Here is a 24,708-nt window from a genome sequence, read left to right as displayed (position 1 = left end):
TATATCCTCCAAATGGTTGTTTTAGGCTGTGTTTGACGCGCCACAGCTAGCTGATAAGCTAGCTTATTTTTCGAGCTTTTTTATGTTGTCGTGTTTGGTAAGCCAAAAAGTAGCTTTTAAGCTAGCTTTTTGAAAAGCTACTTAGACTAGCTTTTTAGGAGCTTTTTTAAAATTTTCCAAATACACCCCTTAATTAATTATAGAAACACATACTCTTACATGTCCTTTTATGTAATTTTATATATTTCATCTAGCTTTTCAGCTAGTTTTACCAAACGTTATTTTTTATCAGCTAGCTTTTCAGCTATCAGCTAGCTTTTTATTTAACAGCTAGCTTTTCAGCTATCAGCTAGCTTTTCAGCTAGTACGCCAAACATAGCCTTAGTAGAAATGGAACTTTTAAGTCTTTAGTTTATTTTTTGTGATTTAGTTTCTTCGGCCACAAGATCAACATTATATAATCCTTCCCCACTTATTTATCATCATTCACTATAAAACGTTAAAAGTGAGTAAAAACCGAACCAACGAACAAAAAACCGACAAAACCGCAACCGAGAAAACGAAACCGATACAAAAGTTGATGGTGCGAATTTAATTTTTGCAAAAACCGAAGTTGTCGGTCTGGTGCGGTTTTTATAAAAAAAACGGACCACCAATGTGCATAAATAATAAATTACTAATTTATATCATATACATAATCATAAAGAGTAATAAATACTTATATATAGATATGCATTGATAAGAATTTACAGTTTATTAATTTAATGACATTGGAAAGCTTTTAAAAGAAGGCCCGCTATCCCATTCTCCACTTCGTGTTCTTGTGGTAGACTTAGACGAGATAAATGTGTGTTTAATTGTGTTTGTGGAACCACAGAGCATAATTTTGATGGAGGTCACTGCTAGTTTTTTTTTTACATAAATAGGTTTTATCATTTTGTATGACATAAATTGTTTTTTTTCTATAAAACTTATTTAATCTGTTTATTTATCAATGCTTTTGTATTTGTATATATAAAAAGGAACTTGTTTCAGAAAAGGATATGACATAAAATCATAAATGATTGTTTAAAAAAAACGTTGTTTTTAATTTTTTTTGTCCATATGTTTGGCTATTTAGTTAAAAATTAGTTGAATTATTTTCAAAAAATGGCATCCACGCAAGAAGTGGATTTACAGAGTTACAAAAATCTCGACCCACTACAACAGAAACCGCACCAATGAATATGGCCGGTTTAAAATCGAAACCGTACCGTTTAAACTAAACCGTAAAACCGAACCATTAAAAAATCGCACTCATCGGTTTTAGTACGACAAAAAACTGCACCTTGCGTGTAACATCCCAAAAATCCAGTCCAAAAATTTTATTCTTAATATAACAATTTATAAAACAATTTATAGAAAACACTATCAAGTTATTCCATTTCATAAAACCATAGATCATACGTATCAAACCATATCATAAAATAGAAATAAAATCAGAGTACAATTCCTAAAAATCTCATATGCGGAAAATCATGTGTGTGTGATTCGCTGCTACCGTGTCGACTCCTTTCCCTTGGAAGAAGAAGGACCTGAAACAAAAACTGTAAACCGTAAGCACGAAGCTTAGTGAGTTCCCCCATCATACCACATACCATACATAACCGGGTACTAACTACCCATTCGGTCTCTTTCAACCGGTAACTTGCCTAGCATATTAGGGTGCTGGCCTACCCCTTCGGCCCTGTCGGTCGGTAACTTGCCTAGCATATCAGGGTGCTGGCCTACCACTTCGGCCCTGTCGACCGGTAACTTGCCTAGCATATCAGGGTGTTGGCCTACCCCTTCGGCCCTTTCGACCGTACCGGGGACTATTCCACCCCCTACTCTACCACATAGCATCCTAGTGCATAAACATATAATCATATACTGCCTAGCCTATCTGGGTGCTGGCATACCCCTTCGGCCCTATCGACCGGTATTGGGGTCTATTCTACCCCTCCTATCTCATATCACATAACAACATAGCATAATAGCACATAACGCAATAGATAGTGACATACATATAATTATCACAAAGACAATCATCTCTACTGTAACTCCTACTAGTCGGCTGACATTGTGGCCTTAGACCCACTTCTACCGGAAGGTAACTCAACTCAATGTCGTGATGTAGCTGAACTGTCCTCGGTGCTGGGATCAACTCCTCTCAAACTCCTACACATAACAATCTCCTTTAATTACCTTTTAACACTCATAACCCTTTAAGGGTCAACTCTGATCAATGGTCAAGGTCAAAGGTCAACTCTCAGGTCAAAGTCAACCTTTTGGTCCAAGTCAACTTTCTGGTTGACTCAACTCACCGAGTTGGTCCATCAACTCGTCGAGTTCCCCGGGTCCATAAAACTCTGAGGTCTCGATCCTACTCGTCGAGTTTTCCATGAACTCATTGAGTTCCTATTCATACAAGTCGGGGCATTTGACTCACAACTCTCCGAGTTCTATGATCTTCAAGTCCATAAACACGTCCAACTCGCTGAGTCATCTTCCAGACTCAACGAGTTTGCTCAGTAACAGAAAAGGTTGAGGGACCACGACCCAACTCGCCGAGTTGTATGAACAACTCGTCGACCCCCCCTAAGTCCCAATCTATCTGATCGATTTCAATCGGGCTTAACGCATCCAAAACGTAGATCTGGCCTCCTAGGGCCGATAACACATAAAGTTACAAACTTTACGTTCATGCATGGGTTATTTAGCTCAAAAGGCCCTAAAATGAGGTTCACAAGTTGCATGGGACTCCCGTGGCCATAAAGTTGACATCTTTATGCCATGGAGTCCCTCAAAGGTTCCAGATCCGAAGTCAATACCCCAAAACATGCTTGCATCCATGAATGGTTCCAAAATATGCTCCTAAAAGCCCTAAATGGCTCCATGAAGGGATCTAGTAGATGAATGAAGAGGGTATATACTTTATACCTCAAATGAGCTGGAAATGGGGTTCTTCTTCTGGATCCAAAGCTCCTTCCTTCAACCAAGTACTTCTAGATTTTCCTCCTTCAAGCAAACACCAAGAAATCACCTCTTTTTCACTCACACACACTCACAATGCTCGAGATCATGATTTAGGTTTTTCTGGACTATGGGAGGCGATGAGGGAGGCTGCAAGAAGGTGTTAAGATCCTTAAATAGGGTGTCAAACCCTAAAATTAGGGTTTCACTCGGATAGCTCTACTTGTCGAGTTGAGGGCTCCCAACCCGTCGAGTAGGCTCGTCCACCCGCATCCAAATCCATCACTACTCGACGAGTTTGGGGCCTCCAACTCGTCGAGTCCTAGTACAAAAATAAATAATTCATAACTTGAATTATATACCAGGAACCGGGTGTTACAAATCTTCCCCATTTGTTTTAGACTTCGCCCTCGAAGTCTGCTGTGCCTGGGAATAGCTCGTGGTAGTGCTCCCTCATCTCGTACTCCGGCTCCCAAGTCTATTCTGAGCCCTTGCGGTGCTGCCACTGCACCTTCACCAACTCGACCTTCTTGTTCCTCAGATTCTTCGTCTTCCTGTCGAGGATTGCTACTGGTCGATCGATGTAGTTCAGACTGTCGTCCACCTGAATATCCTCTAAAGGTACCACCGCAGAGTCATTTACCAGGCACTTCCGCAGCTGGGAGACATGAAAGGTACTGTGGATCTGACTAAGCTCGGCTGGCATATCCAACCTATATGCCACCTTGCCCACTCGGGCTGCAACCCTGAAAGGACCAATGTACCTGGGGCCCAACTTGCCCCGCTTCCTGAATCGGATGACACCTTTCCAAGGTGACACCTTCAGGAGAACCATATCCCTGACCTGGAACTCCAGGTCCGATCGGTGTCGGTCGGCGTAGCTCTTTTGCCGACTCTGAGCAGTCTGAAGCCTGCTCCTGACCTGCTGTATCTTCTCAGTCGTCTTGAGTACCACTTCGGTACTTCCCATGACTCTCTGCCCAACCTCACCCCATCATATCGGGGTTCTGCACTTCCTCCCGTATAACATCTCGAAGGGAGGATGGTCGATAATCGCGTGGTAGCTATTATTGTAGGAAAACTCTGCCAAGGGAAGGTAGGTATCCCAGCTATCACCGAAGTCGAGAATGCACGCCTGCAACATATCCTCTAGAGTCTGGATGGTCCGCTCACTCTGACCATTTGTCTACGAGTGGAAGGCCGTGCTAAAGTGCAGATGAGTACGCAACTCGTCATGAAATTTCTTCCAGAATTTGGAAATAAATCGCACGTCTCGATCAGAAATCACGAAAACTGGCACTCCGTCTTGCCGTGAGGCCTCTGGTGCTTGGCCTTGACCTTCCTGCAGATCAGACACCTCTCTACAAAATAGGATACATCCCGCTTCATGCAGGTCCACCAGTAATCAGGACGAAGATCTCTGTACATCTTCGTCTCCGAAGGATGGATGGAAAATCAGGACTTGTGCGCCTCCCCCATCAGGATCTGGCGCACACCGCCTGTATGCGGAACCCACACTCTGCGATGGAGTGTCAACAGCCCGCGACTATCATAGTCGAAGGAGTAAATCTGACCTACAATACACTCACTCTTCCGATGTTCCTCCTTCATAGCCTCCTGCTGGGACTCTCTAATATTCTCCAGAAGTGGAGTCACCACTGTCATCCTCAGACAGATGTCTCTGATCGGGGCTGCGAATGCCTTGCGGCTGAGTGCATCGACCACAACATAGAGGCAGTGTCACCAAATCTTGAGGGCGAAAAAAACCGCCCCCAACTCCAAGTCATGCGTCGGGTAGTTCGCCTCGTGAGGCTTCAGCTGCCTCGAAGCGTAGGCAATGATGTGCCCCCTTTGCATCAATACTGCACCCAAACCCGAGATGGAAGCATCGCAGTATAATACGAAATCCTCCACGCACTCTGGCAGGGCTAAAATCGACGCCTCGCACAAGAAATCCCTGCTACCTTTACCTAACTAACTCGTGAATATCATTACATATCACTAAGACTAGATAATTCTTCGAATGAGAGGTCCTACCCTACAACGGTTGGACTCAAACAAGAGCTGCGAGATAGGGTTAGACCTAATCTTCTGAAATTATTTAGTCCTCGCAATATGTAACTTAAAATATTCGTTTACTAGTTAGCTAAAGATAACTAGAACTCCTAAAAGCACAAAGCAAGCAACATTCGGGCATCGGGTAACCCAAACCAAACACATCCTATTTAGGACATCTTATACATGACTAATCAGTTCTAGCATAAAGTTCAATAAGCACATAAAGCAGGCACATAAGGCATCTTCCTAGATCCTTAGCCCTAATCTAGCATGCAGTTCTCATACTTATAGTAGGCATATAAGGCATCCTTCCTAGATCCTCAGCCCTAATCTAGCATGCAGTTCTCATAATCATATATCATAATAAACATGTTTGGGTATCTTGGGGAAAACTTACTTGAGCTCGGCCGATTGCACGCATCACACACCTTGTTCATTCTCAAACTCTTTATTTTAAATTTTAGAAAAACTATTTTCTTTGTAAAAATATTTCAAACCCTCGATTTGAGTCCAGACACCCCCGAAGGTGTGTTCGAATCCCTAAAACCAAGGCTCTAATACCAACTTGTAACATCCTAAAAATCTAGACCAAAAATTTCCTTCTTAATATAACAATTTATAAAACAATTTATAGAAAACACTATCGAGTTATTCCGTTTCATAAAACCATAGATCATACGTCTCAAACCATATCATAAAATAGTAATAAAGACAGAGTACAATTCCCAGAAATATCATATGCGGAAAATCATGTGTGTGTGATACGCTGCTACCGTGCCGGCTCCTTTCCCATGGGAGAAGAAGGACCTGAAACAAAAATTGTAAACCGTAAGCACGAAGCTTAGTGAGTTCCCCCATCATACCAAATACCATACATAACATATACATAACCGGGTACTAGCTACCCCTTCGGTCTCTTTCAACCGGTAACTTGCCTAGCATATCAGGGTGCTGGCCTACCCCTTCGACCCTGTCGACCGGTAACTTGCCTTGCATATCAGGGTGCTGGCCTACCCTTTCGGCCCTGTCGACTGGTAACTTGCCTAGCATATCAGGGTGCTGGCCTACCCCTTCGGCCCTTTCGACCGGTACCGGAGACTATTGTTGGATTTTGGTATAATACAACATCCTATGGTGTACATGCAACCCTATAAACCTTGGATCTATGTTTTCTCTATTATACATGCAAATATTAACTATTCCAAGGTTTCATCCTAACTAGCATATTATGAAGCACCTATATTACAAAGTTCTAGTTAGATGACATACCTTTTGATGTAGCTTGATGTCTTCAAGCTTTAAGAGCTTAGCCCCAATAGTGTGGAAGCCTCAAATGGAATCACAAATCACCAAAACACCTTGGAAGAACTTGAGAGAATATGTATGCACACTAAAATCGGCCCACTCTTATTTTCACACACTTGTGCCAATTTTGTGAGCCAAGGACCCCTTTATATATTATGGAGGATTAGGGTTACATCCATGTAAACCCTAATACCCATGACCTTTCATTTACATAGGATCCATGGGTTAAAAGCTCCATGGACCATCCATGAAAGCTTAGCCCAACCTAAATGAACTTGGCCCATTCCATATATATATAAGAGTCCATATTTAATTAGTTCTTTTTGATCACTTAATTAATTCTAAATTAATTCTTGATCAATACTAATTAAATAATATGATTCCATATTAATATATTAGAACTTATAATATATTAATATAAATCATAAATATACTATTCTCAAAAGACTATCCATATAAATTGTGCCGGTGAAGTGCAACCCAAATGGACCATGCCGGGTCGGGTCAAGTACATACCAAATATAGTTATGGACTTAGACATTAATCCATAAGTCTCCCACTTGGATAAGTCTAAAAATATTATTGAGTATGACTTCAAAACCTAACTGGCAATCGTAGCTCTTAAAGCCGCTGTCGAACTCTGACCTTGTCAATGACTTGTCCATTAGATAAGGGATCATATATTCCTCCATTCTAGATATCATATGGACTGAGACATGGATTATAATCATTCTCTCTGTCGATTTGTTGTTTCCCGATTTTCGATTTATGATGACTGACTGATTGAACAAATCAAATCAGTCCTGGCTTGGCCAAGCACTCACATGTGTCATCGCTAAATCATCGAGGGGCCCACATATATCGCTTTTATCCCGAAGGTAAAAGGAATGGATAAACTTCGACTCATATGGCTTGTTCTACTACTTGTTGAATCATACACAAAGGCACGTTTTATAACATCGAGTTACCAAATGTGTTTTCGTGCAATCAATGTATAACCAACTCATAGTAACAACTCATATCTCTAGGTTTGAAGAATATAAGATATTATCGTCTAATGATCACTCGTGATAAAATCCATGAAGTGATTCAAATGAGCGCGGGTTAAATCCAATACTCAGAACTTATGAGCACTCATGAGTGTTGTAGCACCACTTTGTCCACCAACTTGGACCTCTACAAACCAACCCATGACAGTCTTGATTCATATCTACTTCCAACATATGACCGACTGTGGATGGTTTGAATAACTTAATCATTCAGGAAGAGCGACTTAGTTATTCTGGAAGTCAAAACATGCAAAGTGAAACACAAGAATAAATGAATCAAATATGGTATCAAACCATATGAATATAAATAAACCACTTTTATTTATCACCATACTGATTACTCATTATTTCATTGTTTCGGTTTTATCAACTTTATACCTGAATTAAAAACACTAGTTGTCCCATGCTCCAAGCATGTACACTATGTTTTTCTAAACAATAGCTTTGGCATACACCAAGTATGCACTCTATGTCTGTCTATGATCCTTACTTTGTGAAATAAACCAATTGAACATAATTTCAATGATTCTAATTTCACACTCCCAAATCCTTATCGAAAAATGTGAGAATTTCAAATTCCTATCATTTATCGAAATCTGTTTAGATTTTAAACTTATATGCACTGACCCTCCTGTAATGAATATGTACAAAGTCAAAAAGACTTGTCAACAGTCATTATAAGATATTCCAATGGAGATCAACTCCATGGAAACTAAGTCTCATATTCAAAGTACATTGCTTTGGACATGCTTCTTGCATTAAGTTTTCTAATCTTACACAGATAACTTCCACCTATGGAGACAACTCCATATTCTCATTTTGACTATCACTTCTGAATAAGAGATGCCTCTTTTCAGAATATGTCAATATGGTCCTTCCAAAATTAGCACTATACTTCCAACTGTCCCTGAGCAACCAATCTTTGGTAAACCTCAGATTGTCCTAGACAATTGCTTAATCATTTTAGTCATATCCAATTCTAGACCTTTTCCCTTCTTAATGCCTCTGGGCATTTGGAAAAATTTAGAAATGACAAATATTATAGCACATGCAATCGATCCTGTACCCAAAGCAAATGGTACACGATTCATGATGTCTCACATAAAGACATGATCCCTTCTTATTTGCCATGTTTTCAAAATTTGACTATGAAGAGGGATGTCGTAATCATAATCGAATTTTGAGAACGCAATATATAGAATTTCCTTAATTTGAACCAATCCAACATGAAATTCATATATATATTCTTGACTAAAGATGATTAAGGTCTCAATCTAAGCCTTTAGAACTGAAATGAAGTATATCCTCTCCCTTAATTATAGCAAAACAACTTTTTCAATCCCTGCAGCCTCACGAATTAAAACTTTTGTTTTCTATAATTAACATTGCTAACTTGCAACACTAACAATAATTATCATGCTCCCACTAACATGATGATTATTAGCATAACACTTATGCTCCCACTAGCTTTGACATGTACTCAGAAATCAGCTGGACTTCTAGAAATCAATACTTTATTGACTTTCTTACCAAAGTTCAGATTTCTGATACGAGATGCTTTGATAAAACTTTATCAAAATCATACACCTTTCCTTAGATAGCATGCATGTGTGTCTAAACAATTTCAGAACTATGAAAAGGGATGCCGTAATCATGGTCTCAATTGTTTAGACCTTTTGCCATCTGCTTCAAATCTACTTGGTGGAAGTGTTTCCTCACCATCATTTTCATGAATCGGAGAGAAACCTTATGACCCTTAGATTTTATGGTGTATGTGTTCTTATCCATGTGAATCGTCAAAACCATAGTCACAAGACAAGGATAATGTCAAATCCAAACTCATATGGACTGAACTTATGCAATCTTAACTTCTTGCCACCTGGCAGTACATGGCCTGCCATTGCTTCCAAGTTGTTATGCAACCAATTGAGAACTTTCAGAACTCCTATGCAAAGCCAACTTTAACTGGAATGGGCACAGAATATGTCAACACGATAGGTTATAAACCTCAAGTCGTGTGCCAGTGAAGAACCTCAGGTTTTATTCTTGATTAGTTCTTGAAATTCTTTTTAGGATCTTTAAGACTCCCACTATCCTCTTGACATATAAGACTATCTTGCCAAATATTCAAGAGATAGTGCAGATTCTTTATCAAGACAAACACTTCACACAATTGGCCTTAGTTGGTCTTTGTTTTATCCAAAACATCACAACTTACCAATTTCAAATGTACAAGAGTAGGACACTTTTACTCTTACATTTGACAAGTGTTTTAAACCTTTCTTTAAGATATGTCACTCAAGTTACAATCTTGGAGTATGACTATAAGAATTGTTTTGGAACGAAGTATGACTCATCTTCCTGATCTAACCATTTCAACAATTCATGACTCCTCTTCTTAGTCATAAGAATGCACTAAGATGACCTTTAGAGGACTAATTGTGATATGATTTCTAAATCATTAAGATGATCACACTCACAATGCTCGAGATCACAATTTAGGGTTTTCTGGACTATGGGAGGCGATGAGGGTGGCTGCAAGAAGGTGCTAAGATCCTTAAATAGGTTGTCAAATGTGACAACCGTCAAATTTCGGTCAAATCAAAGTCAAACAAAGTCAACAAGTCAAACCGATCAACTCCATTAACCCTTGTATGTTAGGGTTTATATTATACAATTCGCTATTTCAATGAGAAAACATCATTTGAAAAATTCATGTGCCTTAACAGTGCTAAACAACGAACCAAAGCGATAAAACACTATTGCACAATCATCGGGATTGTGTAAGACACTAAATCATGGCTTAACGGGGTTTATGGACCTTTCGTTGCGAAGCCGGACACTCAAAAAGATCAGAAACGAAACCTCTCACAATCTCTTTCACTCAACCTCTCTCTATTAAAATCTCTCCCAAATCTCTCCTGAATCCCTCCCAAATCTCTCTCAAAAGTTCCTTTAACTTTTTGTAATCATTCGGGCCATCCCGACCCTTAACTGGGTCAAAAAAACCACTTGAACGGGGTAAAAACGGGTAAAATAGGCTTAAGGACCCAAAACTGAAGCTTCAGGACCAAAGTCCCTGTCATAAAGGAAGACGACACACATTTGTCTGTCGTAACCTTACGACGCGCGTGTTGATGACACGCAATGAGTATCAAGGAAGCCCCTGTCATAAAAGAAGACGACATGCATTTTTGCGTGTCATAATTTTTCCAGTTTTTCGACTACGACTTCGTTTTAAGCCCGTTTTTCATCATTTTAACGCGGAATTTTCACCAAAAACTTTATTTTTATATTTAGAACTCTATATTTCAGTAATCCCCACGTTTTTAGGGCCATTCATACCAATAATTAGTGGGGGAGGTGCTTGAGGTGGAAATATGACTTTACTTTACTTTATGACACATGCCACCACTTACACCCACTACATGGCCAACTCTTTCCCACTACATGAGCAGCTCTTACCCACTACATGACCAAATCATACCCACTACATGACCAGCCCCACTCCTTGTCTAAGTATAAAAAACCCATCCCCTCTCTTCATACTTCTTTCATTCTCTCATTTTCCTCCAAGGATCACACTCCAAATTCTCTCACCATTCTCTCTCAATTCCAAGACTTCCAAGGCTGATTATCAAGCTTTCTTCCACTCTTGGTAAGTATAATTCATTCTTCTTATGATTATTACACATCCTTCTACTCAAAATCATAAGAATCTTACACAAACATCGTCACCTTCATGTTAGGTTCTCGATTCGTCAAGGCATCTTCTAAGTGTTCTTGGGTTGAACACTTCTCTTCTCCAACATCCATCCTATAATAACACATAAGGTGAGTTCATACCCCTATATTTTCATGTTTTTCTTAAGTTTTAAGGGGGGGAATACAAGTTAAAACACCAAAAACACAACTAAACTCATTTAACAGTCTTCAACAGAAACGTTTAACTCCATTCACGGACTGTTTTGGTCAACTTAAACATTTTAGTTTTCAAAAATGTTTCAGAAGCATATAGTTCAGGTTCATACCTTTAAAATGACTACTTGCACATCACCATATGATTTTTCTACGATTTATGGTGATTTTTACAAAACTGTCTATCATTTCAGAAACAAAACCGGACCAGTCTGTGAATATGAATATTTTCTCACAAGTTGGAGATCACTAAAAATCATGAGAAAATTTATGAACAAACTAGACAAACTTTCTAAACTCTCATAATTTGCGGTTTTTGATTTAGACCTTTGATGATTTTTCTATAAATTTTCTAAGAACAGTAACAGAAACGTTATTACTAGAAAAATACCATCAATTTCATTTACGCCTTGTAACTCGTTGAGCAAGGTGTATATCATTATGTAATCATATATTATTACATTATATGTCATTTTGTCTTGGTAAGTAGACATACATCAGAAAACAAATGGATTTTTACCTTCACAAGTATGGTAAATAATTAATTTTTATAAACAACGTTTACATCCGTTATACACAAACATTTGGTAAACTATGACAATTATAGTTTATGAACACTACTACTACCCTTGTTGTGATAAACTATAAAAGGTATAGTTTATGATACATTTACATAACAAACTATAATTTGTATTAATACTCTATTCTCGTTTAGCAGTTCCTAAACCAAAACTATTAATTATATTAGGTGCTACGCCATTTTGACCCGAACCGTCTATCGTACGACACACGCATTTCGTTTTGGGACTAATGTGAGTAATCTACCCCATATTTTATAATTTTCAATACTTTTGGGGTATATCATGTGGTTCTAATATGTTCCAACTTCATTTTATTGTTTTATCACAATTGAGACATTGTTGGGACATTTATACGTGAGTCATTAATTGTATAACTATTGTTGTTTACGCTACATGTACTTGTAGTGCATTACCATTTTTAGTCTAATCTCCATGACTATGCCCGTATTCTTGAGGTACGTTATGGACAATAATAGCGTTATTGGGTTGACCACCCCGCCTTGGGACGCTAAGGTGATTGATCGCACGTGGTTGAGTGTGTTTGATGATTAGATGCTCCATCATATATATATATATATATATATATATATATATATATATATATATATATATATATATATATATATATATATATATATATATATATATATATACATATGTATATATAGGGTGAGGACTTATTGTTGTTGTTATCATTTGTTAATCAATTTTGGATTTATAAACCGTTATCTCAAATACAATTGTTTGCCGACTTCAAAAGAAAACAAATTTCAAATTATAAATGTTTCAACTTCACAAATTTTCTCTACTAAAATTAGATTACTCACCAACTCTCGTAGTTGACCTGTTTTTACCCATGATGCAGATTTGAAGAATGAAGTTGATGAAAAATAGGTTGTGCCTTAGAAATCCACAAGACTATTTAAATTTGATGTAATAAATGTTGTTCGTATTTGGATTTGTATTTGTATGTTGTGGATCTTGTTTGCATACTTAGTACTTAATTGAATCTAATCATATTATAACATAGTTGTCATGAGACTTTGAACAATATATCACGCCTTGATCGATTCCGACAAGGATCGGGGTGTGAAAGATTGGTATCAGAGCCCTTGACTATAGGGAATTAGGTTAATTGCCTTGACCTAGTCTATAGCCTCTAGGGTCCTCTCGTATGCTAGTTTATAAAATGCACACACAACTGCGTGTAATTCACACTTAGAAAAGCCTAGGAATACCTTTGTGTGTTAATTGCTCCCTTAAGTGCATACGTATTACTCCTGACACTTATATGTGTGCATACACTGGTGAATATTCTCCTCTTTCTCTGAAAAATCACACACATATTCAAGTGGTAAAAAAAATGTATATACATATATATTCCTTAAAGCTCATAGGAAATTCAAAGTCATCCACTCTAGTTGGGTAGGATCATAGTAATGGACGCGTAGTAACTGGAAGGGGGAGGTGCCGGTAGCCCGAAAGTCCTGACTAGGCAAGCATTCGTATACATCCCAATCAACCTAGGGACCAGTTTGCTTACCTGGGGACCAAAGGCGAGAGTTCCCAAACCTATAGGCCAAAGCGCGTCATTCACATTACTTTTGAGCCATCAAAATACCCGACCTTATCAAACGTATCTGAAAGGATACACTCCAAAATGGCCAACTCATTGGACTATTAAGTTCCCTAATGGGCCTAGAAGTGGGAAAGACATGTGAAAACTTAGTTTTGTGGGGGCCCACGCAAGTGCTACATGTTTCACATTTAGTAACCATGGAAAGCCCAAAAGGTGCCCAACACTCCTAACCATGGCCCAACAAGTGTTTTACAATTATTTTACCCAACAATGTCTAAAAACTTTATTTCCATAATCAATTTACAAATAACTCACAAGTCCATATGCGTGTTTCTCGTAGATGGCATTACGACCCCCATACGCTGCTCGCAACAACCGAAGGCTAGCTGCCCTTATCGCCAAGGAGGTAGCAAACGTCATCCCAACAATTGCAACCCAACTTCATTCTCTTCAGCCACAAGCTCCAGCAACCACTCCTCGTTGCTCGTTCAAGCACTTTCGTAACTGCAATCTGCCTTACTTCAAAGGCATCGAGGGTGCCACCGCACTCCTCACATGGATTGAAGAAATGGAGAGTACTTTCATCCATAGCGAGTGTCCTGAGGACCTGATGGTCCGTCATGCTACAGGGTGCCTCCAAGGTCATGCTCTCACATGGTGGAACCTAGAAAAATAGGCAAAGGGAGAGGCTGTATGCCTTGGTATATGTGAATCAAGTCTGGGAAGGATATAGCCTGATCAACTATATCTGTCCGAGGAGTGACTTGCATATACTGGGGGATAGTCATAATGGGCAACAAATCTAACAACCTAACTACATCCTACAGGGAATACTTTAAGAATCGAATCTAAACACCTAAAAATATTATAGGAGTATTTGGTGATACTATAACCAACTTATGTGAAAACTAAAGACCTCTATTAGTAGGCCTATGATAACTGAGTGCATACGCCAAGGTTATACATAATTAAAAATATTATAGACTCAGAATCTATGACTATTGCTCTACTTCCTTTTCCTTGTTTGGTTGTGGACTTAGAGTAGAGTCATTTATTCGAAGGTCTATTCTATCTCAAATTATGTATAACTGGTATGCACTACGTGATTATAAACGTAACTAATAAGGATCACCTCCTATAAGTAATTATAGGATTAGGCGTCTATTATTTATCTCTTCTACCCCTATTCTCGCACGAACAACATGATGGGTAAATCTTAACGCCCATACAAAACCTACTTCTACCCACTACCATAACTCCGTCTCCAAGACGTTAACAGAAACACCAAGAATAGTTCACTAAAGTGCGAAATTATACATGTGTATATAAATGGTAAGGATATTTACTAAAAGGTTCATCAATGAAATTGTCATGCATTTTATTTCATTGAATCTCACTACTTGGTATTACAAACAATTTACGACTGGTAACTCTAAGATTCTTTAGGTGTACCTCGAAGTTATGTGTAATTAAGAAATGATTGACCTAGAAATGGTGAGTCCGCCTTAGGACCTGTTCCTTGTTTGGTTGTGGACTTAGGGTAGACTCATTAGGATCAACAGTCTAATAAAATTTTAATTACACATAACTGGGGGCATGTCGAGTGAATCTTAGGAGTGGATCAGACATGGAACAAATCACAAGATTATAATCAAATTATTCCTACTAAATTCATAAGTCTATTTATAAAGACCTCTGGTATAGAGTCGTCGGCGTAGTCGTTTGGCAATCTAGAATATAGTTAAATACATAATACAAACTATAATACCTAAATTATACAAAATTTTCTGCATTAAAAATCAATAGACAAACACAATGAAACTGAAAAGGGTATCAAACTATCAAGAGGAAAACACATACAATGTAGATTAAAATCCACTAATTATAACAAAATGGCTAAAAGAAAAGGTAAGGACTAAGGATTGTTAAGTCTTCTCTTCTTATAAATAGCTTTGAAGCAAGTTTGCCTAAGATTCTTTGTTCCTTCTGTCAATTCCATATCTGGCAATTTCTCCATCATCTTCTTGTGCCCTTCTAACGTCTCTATCTCCTCCTTTAATCCCAACTCCTAGTTTTTTTAAAGGTAGATGTAATATATTTTTTCGTGTGAGTTCAAAAAAAAAATTACAATGAGTTAAGTTTATATAAATATAAATCAGGAAATCGTAGTAAATCAATTGATTTGATGTGGCATATGCCTAGGGCCTATGTTTATGTTATAAAGAAACTAATAATTAAAATTTTAGAAAATACCAAAACTACTTTGGTTACCAAGTGCATGCATACATGCATGAGTAATGTATAGAAGGTTATTATCGTAGTTTACCTTGGCATTTTGAATGAGGGATTGAAGGCTCTTAAGTTTTCTATGAGGCCATCTGTTTATGTTTAGCTCTCTGCATCTTTTCTTCAACAATGTTAACCCTATCCCTAGTTCCTTTGCTGCCATGATTATCGGCATCTCAAAATACTTCTCTATCTCTTCAAACTCCAATGGTCTCAATCTCTTTGCCACCTTCCGGCCACCGTGATCAGGGGTGGCAGCACTAGAACTACATGTAGCCTCACCATCAGATTTACAGTCTTCACTGAAACTAACCAATGGTAAATTACCATCCTCCCAACAATCCCATAAGCTTATGTCTTCAAGGGGATCAAAATCGTGAAACTCATTTCTAGAAATGATGTTTTGATCTTTGTTAAGTACTGTGGAAACGTTCTGATCGAGCACTTCATGCAATTTTTCCGACAACTCGTAATCATGATGGTCGAGCATGTCACCACTGCAAAAATCCAAAAACTCAAGATAATCAAATCCAACACGATGAAAGACTCTTTTTGATCCCTACAAATCCAAACCATGTTTTGATCAGTGTCGACAAAATCACTTTTCTGTGCGAAAGATGGTGTAATGAGTGACGTTTATATATACCTGAAAAGATCTTGATGATCAAAGTACTGAAACCAATCGAGGTCATCTATGGGGTTTTGATGATCTACAGGTGGATCCATTTGTGAGGGAGAAGTTAAAAGTCGCGGTAAGAATGTGATGATTTATATAAGTGAAGTGGGAGAAGTAATTAATAGCAAATTGTTGGGAATGCAACAAAACAAGTTAAGCACTTCTGAAAAATTGATAAATGATTTCGGTAACACTCGCGGAATATAAACTAGTGAAAATTACAAACGAAATTGAATATATATAGTCTATGATGTTATGGTTATTGTGTATCTAACAAATGAAGAGAAAATGAATATATATATATTCTTTGAGCCGTAACCTTCTTCTTCAATTCACACACATATACGTATCTGTTGCTGCAAATTATGACTTGTGTGCCTCATGCATTTAATACATCACATGCCTACTGCATATTCTTGACTTTGAAGCTACGTATCAGTTTCCAATTTCCCCAGTAGCACACTTTTCATTAGAAAATACTCCAAGTCTTTACACATGAACCAGTTAGAAAGTACTCCAAGTCTTCACTAATGAACCAATTAGAAAGTACTCCAAGTCTTCACACATGCAAATTATGACTTGTGTGTCGCTATAGGTATGTCGTTGGCTCTTGTTAAAAACCTATAGCGACAACAAGTCATCGTAATAGATTAAACCTGTGGTGACGACGAATGCCCTTGCAATCTTAATGATATACGACTAGTTTACGCCAAGCGACTATAAAAGAACTGGTAGGACTTATAATGCAAATTTCGTCAAAATTTGTTGAAACATTCGTAATGATGGAACTCGCTAACTATAAAATATTCATAGTGGTAATACCAAGGATAAAAAAGGGAGTATAAAAGCACACATAGAATACTCTATCATCCTAAAACAATAAACTCCTTTTAAATTGACTCAGCTCAAGTTACAATAAGAAATTTCCAAGGTCGTCATGTGACATCAGGCGGGTTGTTCCTCACCATAATCAATTTCTTGTACTACGAGAAGTTTTCCACATCTTTTTCCAAACTCTTGAAGTCCCAGTCAAAATGCAAATTTCGGGACGAAATTCCCTCTAACGGGGGGATGATGTGACAACCGTCAAATTTCGGTCAAGTCAAAGTCAAACAAAGTCAACAAGTCAAACCTATCAACTCCATTAACCCTTGTATGTTAGGGTTTACATTATACAATTCGCTATTTCAATGAGAAAACATCATTTGAAAAATTCATGTGCCTTAACAGTGCTAAACAACGAACCAAAGCGATAAAACACTATTGCACAATCATCAGGATTGTGTAAGACACTAAATCATGGCTTAACGGGGTTTATGGACCTTTCGTTGCGAAGCCGGACACTCAAAAAGATCACAAACGAAACCTCTCACAATCTCTTTCACTCAACCTCTCTCTATTAAAATCTCTCCCAAATCTCTCTCAAAAGTTCCTTTAACTTTTTGTAATCATTCGGGCCATCCCGACCCTTAACTGGGTCAAAAAAACCACTTGAACGGGGTAAAAACGGGTAAAATAGGCTTAATGACCTAAAACTGAAGCTTCAGGACCAAAGTCCCTGTCATAAAGGAAGACGACACACATTTGTCTGTCGTAACCTTACGACGCACGTGTTGATGACACGCAATGAGTATCAAGGAAGCCCCTGTCATAAAAGAAGACGACATGCATTTTTGCGTGTCATAATTTTTCCGGTTTTTCGACTACGACTTCGTTTTAGGCCCGTTTTTCATCATTTTAACGCGGGATTTTCACCAAAAACTTTATTTTTACAGTTAGAACTCTATATTTCAGTAATCCCCACGTTTTTAGGGCCATTCATACCAATAATTAGTGGGGGAGGTGCTTGAGGTGGAAATATGACTTTACTTTACTTTATAACACATGCCACCACTTACACCCACTACATGGCCAACTCTTTCCCACTACATGAGCAGCTCTTACCCACTACATGACCAACTCATACTCACTACATGACCAGCCCCACTCCTTGTCTAAGTATAAAAAACCCATCCCCTCTCTTCATACTTCTTTCATTCTCTCATTTTCCTCCAAGGATCACACTCCAAATTCTCTCACCATTCTCTCTCAATTCCAAGACTTCCAAGGCTGATTATCAAGCTTTCTTCCACTCTTGGTAAGTATAATTCATTCTTCTTATGATTATTACACATCCTTCTACTCAAAATCATAAGAATCTTACACAAACATCGTCACCTTCATGTTAGGTTCTCGATTCGTCAAGGCATCTTCTAAGTGTTCTTGGGTTGAACACTTCTCTTCTCCAACATCCATCCTATAATAACACATAAGGTGAGTTCATACCCCTATATTTTCATGTTTTTCTTAAGTTTTAAGGGGGGGAATACAAGTTAAAACACCAAAAACACAACTAAACTCATTTAACAGTCTTCAACAGAAACATTTAACTCCATTCACGGACTGTTTTGGTCAACTTAAACATTTTAGTTTTCAAAAATGTTTCAGACGCATATAGTTCAGGTTCATACCTTTAAAATGACTACTTGCACATCACCATATGATTTTTCTACGATTTATGGTGATTTTTACAAAACTGTCTATCATTTCAGAAACAAAACCGGACCAGTCTGTGAATATGAATATTTTCTCACAAGTTGGAGATCACTAAAAATCATGAGAAAATTTATGAACAAACTAGACAAACTTTCTAAACTCTCATAATTTGCGGTTTTTGATTTAGACCTTTGATGATTTTTCTATAAATTTTCTAAGAACAGTAACAGAAACGTTATTACTAGAAAAATACCATCAATTTCATTTACGCCTTGTAACTCGTTGAGCAAGGTGTATATCATTATGTAATCATATATTATTACATTATATGTCATTTTGTCTTGGTAATTAGACATACATCAGAAAACAAATGGATTTTTACCTTCACAAGTATGGTAAATAATTAATTTTTATAAACAACGTTTACATCCGTTATACACAAACATTTGGTAAACTATGACAATTATAGTTTATGAACACTACTACTACCCTTGTTGTGATAAACTATAAAAGGTATAGTTTATGATACATTTACATAACAAACTATAATTTGTATTAATACTCTATTCTCGTTTAGCGGTTCCTAAACCAAAACTATTAATTATATTAGGTGCTACGCCATTTTGACCCGGACCGTCTATTGTACGACACACGCATTTCGTTTTGGGACTAATGTGAGTAATCTACCCCATATTTTATAATTTTCAATACTTTTGGGGTGTATCATGTGGTTATAATATGTTCCAACTTTATTTTATTGTTTTATCACAATTGAGACATTGTTGGGACATTTATACGTGAGTCATTAATTGTATAACTATTGTTGTTTACGCTACATGTACTTGTAGTGCATTACCATTTTTAGTCTAATCTCCATGACTATGCCCGTATTCTTGAGGTACGTTATGGACAATAATAGCGCTATTGGGTTGACCACCCCGCCTTGGGACGCTAAGGTGATTGATCGCACGTGGTTGAGTGTGTTTGATGATTAGATGCTCCATCCTATATATATTTATATATATATATATATATATATATATATATATATATATATATATATATATATATATATATATATATATATACATATGTATATATAGGGTGAGGACTTATTGTTGTTGTTATCATTTGTTAATCAATTTTGGATTTATAAACCGTTATCTCAAATACAATTGTTTGCCGACTTCAAAAGAAAACAAATTTCAAATTATAAATGTTTCAACTTCACAAATTTTCTCTACTAAAATTAGATTACTCACCAACTCTCGTAGTTGACCTATTTTTACCCATGATGCAGATTTGAAGAATGAAGTTGATGAAAAATAGGTTGTGCCTTAGAAATCCACAAGACTATTTAAATTTGATGTAATAAATGTTGTTCGTATTTGGATTTGTATTTGTATGTTGTGGATCTTGTTTGCATACTTAGTACTTAATTGAATCTAATCATATTATAACATAGTTGTCATGAGACTTTGAACAATATATCACGCCTTGATCGATTCCGACAAGGATCGGGGTGTGACATCAAACCCTAAAATTATGGTTTAACTCGGTCAGCTCTACTCGTCGAGTAGGCTCATCTACCTGCGTCCAAATCCATCCCTACTCGAAGAGTTTGGGGACTCCAACTCGTCGAGTACCAGTACAAAAATGCATAATTCATAACTTTAATTACATACCAGGAACCGAGTGTTACATTGCGGTTTGCGGTTTGGTTTGACTCTAAAACCGCACCATGCTCACCCTAGTTAAAAGTACGTTGCCTTTTAATTTAATTTAATTAAATGGGAAAAGGTCCACATGCCTTTTAATTTCATTAGTTGAATGGGAAAATGTCCACGACTTTTCGTATTTAAATCAAGAGTAAATTACACGAATGGTCCCTATGGTTTGGAGTAATTTTCACGCTTGGTCCCCTGCGAAACTGATGATCACCGACGGTCGTCAGTGCCGAGCAAAGGTGCCTGCGGCGAAGAGCAGGGATTTCCAGATGTCTACAGTGGAGGCGCGAGCGGCTTCTGATGTTGTAGGTGTACATCTTTTACTTTCATATCAGTCTTTGTTTATGATTTTATTGCTATTGTCTTGCATCAGTATGAGTAACTGTACCTCGGGATTATATTTTCTGCTTATGTGTGGGTTATATGTCATCTGCATACCATGAGACCTAGGGTAGTGGTTCGAGATCGTCTTCTTATATAGTGTGTGCCTAGGATGCAGTGATTGTAGCAAGTGTGATTGGAACTCGGGAGGTGTTCCATTAGTCTTCAGGAGTGGTATAGTTTTAGTGCTGGTTGGTTTCAGAACACTAACAAAGGTAAGCATTGGTTTCTAGCAGATTGATCATTGGATGGAAGGAAGGATTGGGAATCCTTCCAGTCATGTGTGCTGTAAGATGTTAGCTGAATCAAAGTGGGGGAGAATCGTTCAGGTATCCAGGAATAGAATAGACGCGAAACTAGGGATGGTTCGCATTCCCGTCAGGGGAGGAAGGCGGCCCAAGTGGCTGTTGGGATTGAGAAGTGTGTGAGTTGGGAGTTTGGGAAACTTCCTAATGATGGGTTCGTGTGTTCTCAATGATCGATAGCTAGTGTTTAGGAATCAGATTGAGAATGCTTGTCAGGGTGCAAGTTCGGTCAGGATTCCGGGCCGCGTGAGTGCCTGACTTTGGATGTTTACAGATTGGTGATCAGCAGTAAGACCAAGGTCAGCGGTTGAGCCAGCGTGGGAAGTGTTGTCAGACTGCGAGATAGCCGCAACATTCACCAGCAACCAGATCGCATGGAAAGTTTAGTACGACTGCAGGGAAGCCGTAGCATTTTCACGTGGGCAGACAGTGTGAGAAAGTGTTGTTAGACTACGGGTTAAACCGTAGCGTTCACAGATTCAGTCAGATGAGCTAGGCCCGAGTGGGTCAGATCGTAGAATCGTGGAAAGGCCATAGCAAAATCAGAATTAGGAAAGGATAGGTCGATGGGATTCGAGGCGGAGTTGGGCATGTGTAGCCTTAGATAGGTGAGACCTGTGGGAAAGGCCGCTCCGAGATATAGTTTGGGTGAGACCCGTGTGCTTATAGCAATATCGGTGGGACCTGGTAGAGACCTTTAGGTCAAGATAGGGGATCGGGGATCCGATGATTTATAGAGCCAGAGTGACAATGTGGATAGAATAGTTTAGATAGCCGAAGTTTTCATCGGAAGTCGCTGGGAGCGACTAAGAGGGTGTTAATTGGCTTAGGAACCGGGCAGGAATCCGATACTCTAGTTAGTTAACAGATAAAATGGGACCTGGGAGGTCTCGGCTCAGTCGGACAGTGGATAAGAGACAACATAATGTTCGAACAAAAATAATGATGTGAGAATTCTTGTGTGTGTGGGGTAGCTTGCTGATCGGAAATAATAAGTCACTTGCAGCGGTATTGAATAATCTCAGAGTAATTGATTTGAACCTGTTGCACAGCTCTTGTCTGAGTCTAACTGTTTCAGGGATGAATCTTCTACTCGAAGGATTATCTGAGCCTTTTGTCAAGTATAGGCATTATACAGCTGGTTATGGACACAGATCATGTTTCTGATGGTCGCATCAAGATAATCGGGGTGGAAGGTTTTTATGGTTGAACAAGTTATTCGAGGAGGTTATGGCAGGATAGTCTTTGGAGCATAGATAGTCTGTCAGGGAGATAGACCATCACATACTTCAGATCTCGGAAGGACAAAAGTAGTTCTCTATATGGCCGTGAGGAGTTATCTTTCCTCGAGTAAGAAGAGGGTTTTGTTAGTTGGGTTCAGTTGCCTTGGGAAGGCCATTAATTGCGCGGGATGATGGTGGTATACTCAGGATAGCGGGTTCTAGTACTTATGGGAAGCATCAGCCGATTCAGAGTAGATAGGAGGGAATCCGCAGGCGTGGCACATGAAGAGTTTCCGGAGTAGGTGATCATAGCGGACTTCGAGGATGAAGTCTGAGATAAGTGGGGGAGAATTGTAACATCCCGACTTCCAGATATGAAATGTCAAAAGTTAGTAAACGATTCATGAGACCTACTCGATGAGTTGGTGGCTCCAACTCGTCGTGTAGTGGGTAGTCAACCAACATGACTTTTAGGACTTACTCGACGAGTTGGAGGACCCAACTCGACGAGTTGGTGCTGTGTAAGGAAACCCTAAGTTTTAGGGTTTGCACCACATTTAAGCATCTTAATCCCCTTTTGCCAGCGTCATTTACAGCCTCCAAGTCCCAAAACCCTAGCCACGAAACCCCAGAGCCTTGTGTAAGCTTGTGAGACCTTTTTGAGAGAAAACTTATGCTTTTGAAGCTTGTGGAAGAAGAGGATGCTAAAGGGCTCAAGAAGAAGAGAGTAGATCCAGAAACTACACTTCATTTGCAGCATTTTCGGGTAAGCAAGTCTCAAACTTGCTCAATGGTACCTTAGATCTCTCTATTTCACCTTTTTATGGGATTAAGGTCCAAGAATGTTAGCTTTTGGGAAATGGACGACCCAAGTGATATTCGTCCAGATCTAGGACCTTGAAGGGTTGTTATGGCATAAATGTGCAAGCTTTATGCCATTAGAGCCCCCATAGAAACTCTAAGATGTCATTTTGGCCTTTTAAGCCCCAAAAGGCCATGCATAGAGGAAAAGGCAGAAACTTTACGTGTTCAAATGATGTCTAAGGCCTAGATCTCTGTTTATATGTTTTAGTTTGGAGTATGGATGACTTGTGGACCAAGATCTAAGTCCTAAAGATTTAGGGTTTGAGCTAAACCCGTCAAATGGGGGTATTAATGGGTAAAGTTGGAAACTTTACCCTTAAAAGGACATTTTCTGTGTGCATGAGAAATAAGAAGCTTAGATCTGAAGAGTAGGGGCTTAATCCTTTAAGATGACCCAAACAGACTAAGGAACTCGACAAGTCCATAGAGGAACTCGGCGAGTTGAGTCGATTTTCCCTGATTCTAACATGGTAGAACTCGACGAGTTGACTCGCCTAATTGCGACTTGTTGGATAAGGTGTCTAAGTCCATAACTATAATTGGTATGTACTTGACCCGATTTAGCATGGTCCATTTGGGTTGCATTTCACCAGAACAATTTGATAGGATGGACGTTTGAGAAAGAGATTACTTATGATTTATTAATATATTATAAGTATAATATATTAATATGAAATCATATTATTTAATTAGTATTGATCAAAAATTAATTTGGAGTTAATTTAGTGATCAAAAGAGACTAATTAAATCATGGATTCTTATAGTGTGGGCCAATGGTTATTTAGGATGGGCTAAACCAATGTGGTAGTCCATGGAGGTTTTAACCCATGGATCCTAAGTAATGTGAAAGGTCATGGGAATTAGGGTTTGCATGTATGTAACCCAATCATGACACACAATATAAGAAACCCCTTAGCTCATGAAATCGGCCACTAGTGATCTTTGGAAGAGCATAGCCGATTTTTTGTGCAAGTTACTTTCTCTCAAGTCCTTCATTGTTGGTGGTGATTTGTGGTTCCATTTGAGGCATTCACATTATTGGTGCTAGGCTCTTAAAGCTCCAAGTTAACAAACTACAAGAAAGGTATGTCATCTAACTAGTTTTGTTATACAAGTATCCATGTTTTGTATGCTAGTTAGGATAATGCTTTGGAAAATCAAATTGCATGTATAATTAGAGAAAACATAGATCCAAAACATTTAGGGTTGTATGTGTACCTTAAGGTT

The 24,708-nt window shown here is 38.4% G+C and overlaps 2 long non-coding RNA genes across 2 annotated transcripts; both read left to right on the top strand.

Annotated features, from left to right (window-relative positions):
- Nucleotides 1–10,971: 10,971 nt before the first annotated feature.
- LOC145136911 (uncharacterized) lies at nt 10,972–12,136 on the top strand. The gene is made up of 3 exons (XR_013720778.1): nt 10,972–11,064; nt 11,156–11,240; nt 12,073–12,136. It is a non-coding gene; the product is annotated as an uncharacterized LOC145136911 (long non-coding RNA).
- A 6,366-nt stretch (nt 12,137–18,502) lies between these two features.
- On the top strand, nt 18,503–19,655 carry LOC145136679 (uncharacterized). Its single transcript, XR_013720651.1, has 3 exons — nt 18,503–18,583; nt 18,675–18,759; nt 19,592–19,655. It is a non-coding gene; the product is annotated as an uncharacterized LOC145136679 (long non-coding RNA).
- Nucleotides 19,656–24,708: the final 5,053 nt, after the last annotated feature.

This window comes from Lactuca virosa, chromosome 9, assembly GCF_052849685.1.
Source record: "Lactuca virosa cultivar CGN04683 chromosome 9, Lactuca_virosa_CGN04683_v6, whole genome shotgun sequence".
In the NCBI taxonomy this organism is placed as follows: Eukaryota; Viridiplantae; Streptophyta; class Magnoliopsida; order Asterales; family Asteraceae; genus Lactuca; species Lactuca virosa.
This window is presented reverse-complemented; position numbering and strand designations above follow the sequence as displayed.